This window comes from Petromyzon marinus, chromosome 54 (assembly GCF_048934315.1).
Source record: "Petromyzon marinus isolate PM22_M1 ecotype Great Lakes invasive population chromosome 54, UKy_Petmar_22M1.pri1.0, whole genome shotgun sequence".
NCBI classification, from domain to species: Eukaryota; Metazoa; Chordata; class Hyperoartia; order Petromyzontiformes; family Petromyzontidae; genus Petromyzon; species Petromyzon marinus.
This window is the reverse complement of record NC_133720.1, coordinates 1,277,615-1,286,535: the sequence shown is the minus strand read 5'-3', so window position 1 is coordinate 1,286,535 and position 8,921 is coordinate 1,277,615. Positions and strand designations below refer to the sequence as shown.

At 51.2% G+C, this 8,921-nt stretch overlaps 1 long non-coding RNA gene across 1 annotated transcript; it reads left to right on the top strand.

The window, feature by feature from the left end:
- Window positions 1–1,229: 1,229 nt before the first annotated feature.
- On the top strand, window positions 1,230–8,476 carry LOC116954141 (uncharacterized). Its single transcript, XR_004404699.2, has 3 exons — window positions 1,230–1,693; window positions 3,890–4,017; window positions 5,471–8,476. It is a non-coding gene; the product is annotated as an uncharacterized LOC116954141 (long non-coding RNA).
- Window positions 8,477–8,921: the final 445 nt, after the last annotated feature.

The following is an 8,921-nucleotide window of genomic DNA, read 5'->3' as shown; positions in this document are numbered from 1 at the left end:
GCCAATGGGTGTTTTGTTATCAATGTCAGGGCAGATTGCGGTATTTGTGTGCTTGTTATTGTGTAGCGCCCTGGGATTTTCTGCATAAAGAGCGCTGTGTCTGTTGTTATCACCATCACCATTATAGTTTATTACTGGGTTTCGTGCCTCGCGCACGTTTTTGACAAGTCCTTAAGCGCCAACGCGATTGAGAAGCGCAATTGAACGGAGCACCGCGCGTAGGAAGCGACCTTCCAAGACGACCCAAAGCATTGCGCGCTGGGGGCTGCGTAGCTAACTAACGTGATTAACACAGAGAGAGAGAGAGAGACACTCGTGCGCAGTGACAGTAGTGCGAGCTCAAGACGAACATTCCACAAGGAGATGCAAGAGGTGAGGTTCCAACCTCGTCCGAAATCACGATTCACACCGCGAGGCGGAAATGTGGCGGTGCGTCGCGGGATGACACTGCCCCTCCCCCCCCTCCCTCCCCCGTACGCTGCCCACTCGCCAAGCTTGGGATTGCTGCTCTTCTATCGCTCCTCAGAATCATTCCGCTGCCCAGGGACGGCTTTTGAAGGCCACTCTAAACTACTTTTTTAATTTTTTTTTTACCAGGTAAGTCCCACTGAGCCATATTGCTATTTTTCAGAAGCGACCTGGCCACAGATGGAGATCATCACCGTCTCGGAGATTATCTGAGCAGGAAATCCCTTTGAGAAATCCTTTCCTTGAGAATGAGGGTGGCGAGTGAAGTGGGATAGGAGGCTCGGCGATCAGAGCACTGACCCAGCACTGCTGAGCGCCTCGGTTCGAATCGGGGTTTTTCTGCAGCCCGTCACTAAACCGGATTCTGTGTATCCAGTTGATGTTCTCAGCTGGGTTATCGATGGCTGCACAACAACAACAACAATAAACTTCACATCCAATATAGTTATTCACTTCATCATTCTCATGAGCCACGATCGATTCACTCCGGGATTAAAGCATCCCCGAGTCATCGAAATCCTTCCGCGGCCCCGCGATTGCAAGAGGATCATTGTAGGACTTTGAAAGTGAATAAAGAGGCGCGCTGAGAGGAACTCGCAAGCAGCAGTTCCATGACAACATCTTCTGTGGACCAGTCTCTGGCACGGGGTGACTGCTGCTGCTGCTGATGCTGCTGATGCTGCTGCTGCTGATGCTGCTGATGCTGCTGCTGATGCTGCTGCTGCTGCTGATGCTGCTGCTGATGCTGCTGCTGATGCTGCTGCTGCTGATGCTGCTGCTGCTGATGCTGCTGATGCTGCTGCTGCTGATGCTGCTGCTGATGCTGCTGCTGCTGCTGCTGATGCTGCTGATGCTGCTGCTGATGCTGCTGCTGCTGCTGCTCGCTGCGGAGTTCACAGTGGGAACGTTTTCGTCTCAGGTCACGACTGCGGTCAATCGCGCAGGGCTCGGCAGCGTGCGGCTCTTTAAGGAGCTGCTGCTTCTTGACGTTCTTCATTAAGGCACCACCAGCGCCTCGCATTCACCGCCGCCGCCGCCGCAGTGCATTGCGGACTCTTTAAATGTTGAGTTTTTGTGACCGAATTCGAAAAAAATGCTCTCCTTGTGATGTTGGTTACCGACCCTTGCAGGAGCACTGTAGTAGGGAGGCGGGGGCAAGACAAAAAGGCGTGAGGGCAGGGAGCGACGTGGAAGCTGCATGCGTCCGCATTGTTGATCCCCCAAGGTGAATGCGAGCGGCAGAGGCGACAAGGAGCACCGCGAGCACCTGGGGCGGTGCGGGGCTCTGAGCGCGTGGACGCCTCGACACGCGGCACGGCGACACGGCGACCGATCGGGAGTCGATAGCGTCCAGTTCCCATTTCCCCCCTCCCTTCACCACCACCCCCACCCCTTCACCCCCTCCCCTTCACCACCACCCCCTCCCCTTCACCACCACCCTCACCCATTCACCCCCTCCCCTTCAGCACCACCCCCTCCCCTTCACCACGACCCCCTCCCCTTCACCACCACCCCCTCCCCTTCACCACCACCCCTTCACCCCCTCCCCTTCAGCACCACCCCCTCCCCTTCACCACCACCCCCTCCCCTTCACCACCACCCCCTCCCCTTCACCACCACCCCTTCACCCCCTCCCCTTCACCACCACCCCCTCCCCTTCACCACGACCCCCTCCCCTTCACCACCACCCCCTCCCCTTCACCACCACCCCTTCACCCCCTCCCCTTCAGCACCACCCCCTCCCCTTCACCACCACCCCCTCCCCTTCACCACCACCCCCTCCCCTTCACCACCACCCCTTCACCCCCTCCCCTTCACCACCACCCCCTCCCCTTCACCACCACCCCTTCACCACCACCCCCTCCCCTTCACCACCACCCCCTCCCCTTCACCACCACCCCCTCCCCTTCACCCCTTCACCACCACCCCCTCCCCTTCACCACCACCCCCTCCCCTTCACCACCACCCCCTCCCCTTCACCCCTTCACCACCACCACCCCCACCCCCCACGTCAATCCCAGCACACGCTGCATGCAGCCGCGGTCTCGACGCGAATTGAAGCCGCTTCGGAAGAACGCGGCGACGCTGCGATGGTGCCGTGCCCATCCGTGTCGGATGAGCGGCGCGGCCGTCGACAGGAAGGTGACGACGGACCCGTCGCGGGCACGTCGCGGGCACGTCTTTGTTGTCGTGTCTCAGGGCACGCGCGTCCCTGCCAACTCGTGCAGCATTGCGCTGGCAGCTCGCCCGCAGCTACAAACTGCACGATGGTCGAATCCGAGCTCACGCCATCAACATCATCATCATCCTCAGTGACAGCGCCACTGCACGATGGTCAAATCCGAGTTCACGCCATCAACATCATCCTCAGTGACAGCGCCACTGCACGATGGTCAAATCCGAGTTCACGCCATCAACATCATCATCATCCTCAGTGACAGCTACAAACTGCACGATGGTCGAATTCTAGCTCACGCCATCAACATCATCATCATCCTCAGTGACAGCTACAAACTGCACGATGGTCGAATCCGAGTTCACGCCATCAACATCATCATCATCCTCAGTGACAGCGCCACTGCACGATGGTCAAATCCGAGTTCACGCCATCAACATCATCATCATCCTCAGTGACAGCTACAAACTGCACGATGGTCGAATTCTAGCTCACGCCATCAACATGATCATCATCCTCAGTGACAGCTACAAACTGCACGATGGTCGAATTCTAGCTCACGCCATCAACAACATCATCATCCTCAGTGACAGCTACAAACTGCACGATGGTCGAATTCTAGCTCACGCCATCAACATCATCATCATCCTCAGTGACAGCTACAAACTGCACGATGGTCAAATCCGAGTTCACGCCATCAACATCATCCTCAGTGACAGCTACAAACTGCACGATGGTCAAATCCGAGTTCACGCCATCAACATCATCATCATCCTCAGTGACAGCGCCACTGCACGATGGTCAAATCCGAGTTCACGCCATCAACATCATCATCATCCTCAGTGACAGATACAAACTGCACGATGGTCGAATTCTAGCTCACGCCATCAACATCATCCTCAGTGACAGCTACAAACTGCACGATGGTCGAATTCTAGCTCACGCCATCAACATCATCATCATCATCCTCAGTGACAGCGGCAGCAGCGGCCATGATTTATCCACTTTTGGATGAAGGCTTCCCCCAAGTGGTCGCCACCCGACATCGTGTCGCAATGCCACAACAACCCATCCAGCTGCTGCAGCTGAGTTCATCTCATCGCTCCGTCTCCACGCCAGACGTCCTCTCGAGCGTCGTTCCTCCTCTGGGCTTTGGCGCCACTCGACTGTTTACCATCGTGTATGTTGCATGTATGTTGTATGTATGTTGTATGTACGCTTTAATTTCTTTCGCGCCGTACGTAGCCGACGGTGCTAATCGGAGGTGCGGAGGAATCATCCCTTCAAGCAACGTCCCCTGCCCAAGCCCAATTACCTTTTGTCACCAATGAACATGAGACGTCTTGCATTATAACGACATTGCTATATTCGTGGTAAGCGCAGTAACTTAACCGTTGCAACAATCATCTGTTATTGCCAATTTCTGTTCGTAAAATTGTTTTAATTGCATGAAATGCGCGCAACAGCAACAGAAGGCAAATCCAACCCTTCGCACGGTACAAATGAGGGCGTTATCGAACGGGCTACACAACAACAACAACAACACTCGAAACTCCCAAGGGGTGTGGGTTGGTCACATGAAGAAACCATCACGTAGCCAGAGTCATAACAGTCGGTCGTATTGAATCGCATGAACATTTCAAGCTTGGAAACATTTTTTTTTGTTTTATTATTTTTCTAAACAAAACAGCAGTGCCCGGGACGTCAGTAGCCCGAGCTTACTGCATTCTGCAAGATGCACAGAAGCTCATTTCGTAAAAAAAAATCAATGCAACGTTCGATAACTTGGTTATCAGGAAAGAATGCCCGGAGCAAATCCCCTGGCAAACGGCATTACACAAACCCGGCACAGCCTCCCACTGTCACCGCCAAGCGCCTGGAAAAAAATAAAAAGGGGTGGGGAAATAAAAGGGCCCCATGCAGCATATGGGGATGAATTAACATCAAAGAGCGCACAGATAGATTGAGGTGTATGAGAATTTTGCAGCCGCCAGCGGTAATAAGACGTCGTGTGGGTTTAATTGGATAAGAAAAGATTTAAAGTGAAGTTATTTTTCAACTCTCCGGCTAATCCGGGATTTATGAATCTTCCAAATGGAAGTGCTGTGAATGTACAGTTCACTTGTCTGTGAATTATGGCTCGGCGTGTGTGTGCGTGTGTGTGCGTGTGTGCGTACGTGCGTACGTGCATTATATAAAGACATTCTCACGAAGGGCTCGTTATTAACTAGCATTAGAAAATGGTTCTCCCCCTCCAAATATTCATCAACACTTCATAAAACATTATCTCACACAGTGCACAAGTGGTGCTTGAGGATCAGGGCACGTGACTTGCATTCAGAATGTTGCCAGTTCATATCGCGGTCAATGGCTGACTCGGCACATCATCAATTTTGGGGTGTATAAATCAGGTACCGCTTTGTGGTAAGTCAACCTCATGAACAGAATAACCCCCCCGCCAGCCGCAGCGATTTCTACCACTGGATTGATACGGGCAACTGATGACATGAGCGATGCCGGAATGCTGATTTGACAATTTGTCAGGCAGACACTGACTTCCATGTACACCGCGTGAACATTCTCAATGTGTCCATGCCATGCCACCACTATGTGCACTGATTGACAGCGCTCTTCTTCAGGCACATCGTCCTGATGGGTTTCACAATCGAGTTGAGTTTTCCAAACGCACTCCAACCTGCTCTCGCTTGCCCCATTATTTAATAGGCGTTGATCCCGGCAAGGTCTTCAATCATCGTGCTCAAAGATATGGTTGTTTTTGGTGGTGATGGTGTTTGTGTTGTTGATGTTGCTGTTGTTCTTTTCCAGCTGTGTCTCTCATGAAAACAATGTTCCCGACACAAATTGAATGGAAGCAAACCTCAACGGTTTGCGACGAAACACGGAGGGAAGCAGAGAGAAGCAGAGAGAAGCAGAGAGAAGCAGAGAGAAGCAGAGCGAATGAAAGGGAAGGGTGGAATCGTGGACACGGTGATGACATTGGGAGCCAACTAGAGGAGGGAACGCAGCCGAGATTACGGCCACCGTGGAGACGGAGCGCATTGGGATCGGCTCGTGCGCATGCGCGAGGTGGATTCGTGGCACCACAGGGTGCAACAGTTTCAAAAGAAGGCAGCCATCATCAGCCGCGTTCTATTCGCTGCTGGATGAAGGCCTCCCAACGCCGTAGCCATCTCTCGAGGGCTCACAGCGCACCGAATCGATGCCGAGCAATTACACGCCGACATTCCCATCATAAAACGTTGAGGTCACATTATCCACAGACGTGACAAGAGCCCAGACTCATTCGCTTGTCTAATCCAATGGGGTTGACAAGCCAACCATTACCTGTGCATCAGCGTTTAATGTCGGCTTATTGTCCCGTGAGAGTGCTCGTACGAGTCGGGTTAGAACACGCAGCTGTTCTATCCAATACCTGTGATGCCAAGTATACTGCATCTTCATACGTCCAGAATAAAGTGTATCTTTTGTTTTCGGGAGGGGGGGTTAGATCCCATGAAGATAGATGTGTCGTTAAACCCGCCACCACCCGACACAGCCAATTAGTAAGGGTTGCCATGTAAACAAAACGTGCTCAGTTACTACTTCAGCACACCGGTGTGTTGGAGAGTAAACCCACAGCAACATTTACAATTTACAGAGTGCCGTGACGTTTCGCTGGCGATTACAACCACAACCAGCTCCATCGGGCGATTCGCCATAATTCAAAGCCTCGGTGTTAAATTGACATTGAGGTCTGCAGAGTGCGGCGAGGTAGGAACTGGCAGATCAACAAGTGGTGGCCCTGTGGAGGGACTGCTGCAGGAATGTGTCCACCACTCGCTGAGGGTCGCGAGGAACGTGGAAACGGCCTTGGGAGGCCTTCATCCTCCTGTTTGGGGCCTTTTACTACTGCGGCGATCCTCCCTCTAAACCAATCGAGGAAACTTCACGCCACCAAATCGAACCAATCGTCGAGTTTGGAATCGAGTTGAACTGAGAAAAAAATCAGCAGGAGACTCTAACCTACAATCACTATTTATTCGGATTCTAGGTTAGAACAAATAAATAAAGCATCCACTTTTTTACGGGATTTTTTTCTCATTAGGAGCAATGTAACTTGAACATTATTTTACAGGGCCGTCAGATCGATTTTCTTTTTGTATTTTCAAAGTGCCGGTGGTTAATTGAAATTGCCTCCAGTTTACCCAGGAAATTTACGGTACGAATGGGGCGGAGGCGGTGGTTGTGGTGGTTGTGGTGGTGATGATTGAGTGATGGCTTTAATCTGAAGCCACGAACAGAACCTCCCGAGAAGGCAACACCCACCTCCTGGACACCGCGGTCGAAAGCGAGAAATAATTAAATTACTCCATCAACATTTTTTTGGGCTTACAAAAAAAATAACGTGCTTGTACCGATCGCTGCGCGCAAGAACACCCAGAGGAATCTGTGCATTTTGAGATGTCTATTTACCCCCCCATTGTTATGGAGAAGGTATTTGCCAGTAGACATCTTGGCTTGGACCACCGGCTTTACCATGAACCTGCTTTAAAACACACGCACACCTCCGAACAGTTATGAAACATTATTATTATTATGAAGGATAGCATTCTACTTTATGGCAACGTAAACGCTCGATGGCCCATTTATAGCAACGCACTCTCCAATAAAGGGACAGATTAACGAGATTTGCAGTCCACTCGGCAGCGATGTTTTCTGACACTGTGAGTCCACCGTGTGGGCGACTTTGAATGGGCTCGTGACGTTATTGGCAAGAGCGGCTCACTCCGTTCGAATGTCAGCATGTACAATGATTTGGAGCCGTAACGAATTGTTCAATCAACTGACGCTGTTCTCGTTGCAGAGGGAGGCGTTTGATCGGCAATTCCATGGTCAAATAAGGAAATAAAGCTCTCCTGATTCTCACGCATTTGCTCCCAACGTGCCAGACACCGATTCCTTGTTTATACGTCACATTGTTCTTTATGATGATTGCTTTCGACATAGCGTGCATCCTTGTTTGTTTGCACGAGTCACCTGTTTAAGGGCTCGTGTTTCTGTAGCTTTGTCTTCGTTTTAATGAAAGAATAAATTGTGCAATGATCAATCTGGAGGTGAATCTGCCCCAGCCGATTTGCGCTGCGGGGAATTTTTACATTTAGCCGTCACCGTCTGATTTACGTGCGTGCGATATTTTGTATTTCTCACGTGCTACGGTGTGTCGTAGTGTTTCTTTTCATCTGATCACTTTCTAAAAATCACTACTTTGTTTTGGATTTTGTCATTTATGTGTGTATCTATGTATGTTGTATAGTGTAGCGGTTAGCGCGCTGCGCTATGAACCCGGCGACACGGGTTCGATTCCCGCTCACGGCCAAAACACCAGTGACGATTATCTAAACCGGTCCCTGGCCTCCCCTAGGTCGACTCAGCCTCAAATGAGTACCTGGTGCGGTGTGTAAACATCGCCACTGGGGAGACAAAGGCGGTCGGGCGTGGTGCTGGCCACCCACCCCCTCGTGTACCGTACCGGCCTTCAGAGGTGCTCGCTTACAGCACTTGCCCCAACAGTCTGTTAAGGCTATATGGGGGATCTTTGTTTTTTGTATGATTGTGTGTTGTATGCATGTTGAGCTTCTTTCGTGTCGTACGTAGCCAACCGTTTTGATCGGAGCTGCGAGGGAAAGACAACAAACTAAACACAAAAAGTGTCTCTAAAGAGATGAGTTTTCAATGGAGAGATGACTGGAGCCAATGTCACTCGTACAAATGTGACTCCTCCTCGTCTCTCTAAATCCCACCTGGTTAAAGAAAATAAACTTGAAACATGAACTAATTCAGTCACTCAATCATTTACCCACTCACCCACCATCTCAGCCACAATATCACCAAAAAGCGTGCTCACTCACCCGCTCACTCACTCACTCACTCGCTCTCTTGCATATGAGTCTCATATGAGATTCATCCTGGTCTCTTGCGTTCTCACCTGGCTACGCAAATTAAACTTGTCCTGAACTCATGGCGAATTCAAGAGCTCTGGATTCGCCATCGATGCCTCCCCAGTCGTTTTTCATCTCCACCTGAACAGCTTTCGTCTAACTCCTCACACGACTCCTTCACAGGTGACACCACTTCACTGTCACTCGCAATGTTACTCTCCCCGCAGCATTGTGGAGCCTCGTCTGGCGAGTGAGGCTGTACCTCCACACGTCGACGTACTCGTTCAGATTTCTCTCCATCGCTTAGTTAAGGCACCGACAACAAAATGACCTCAACC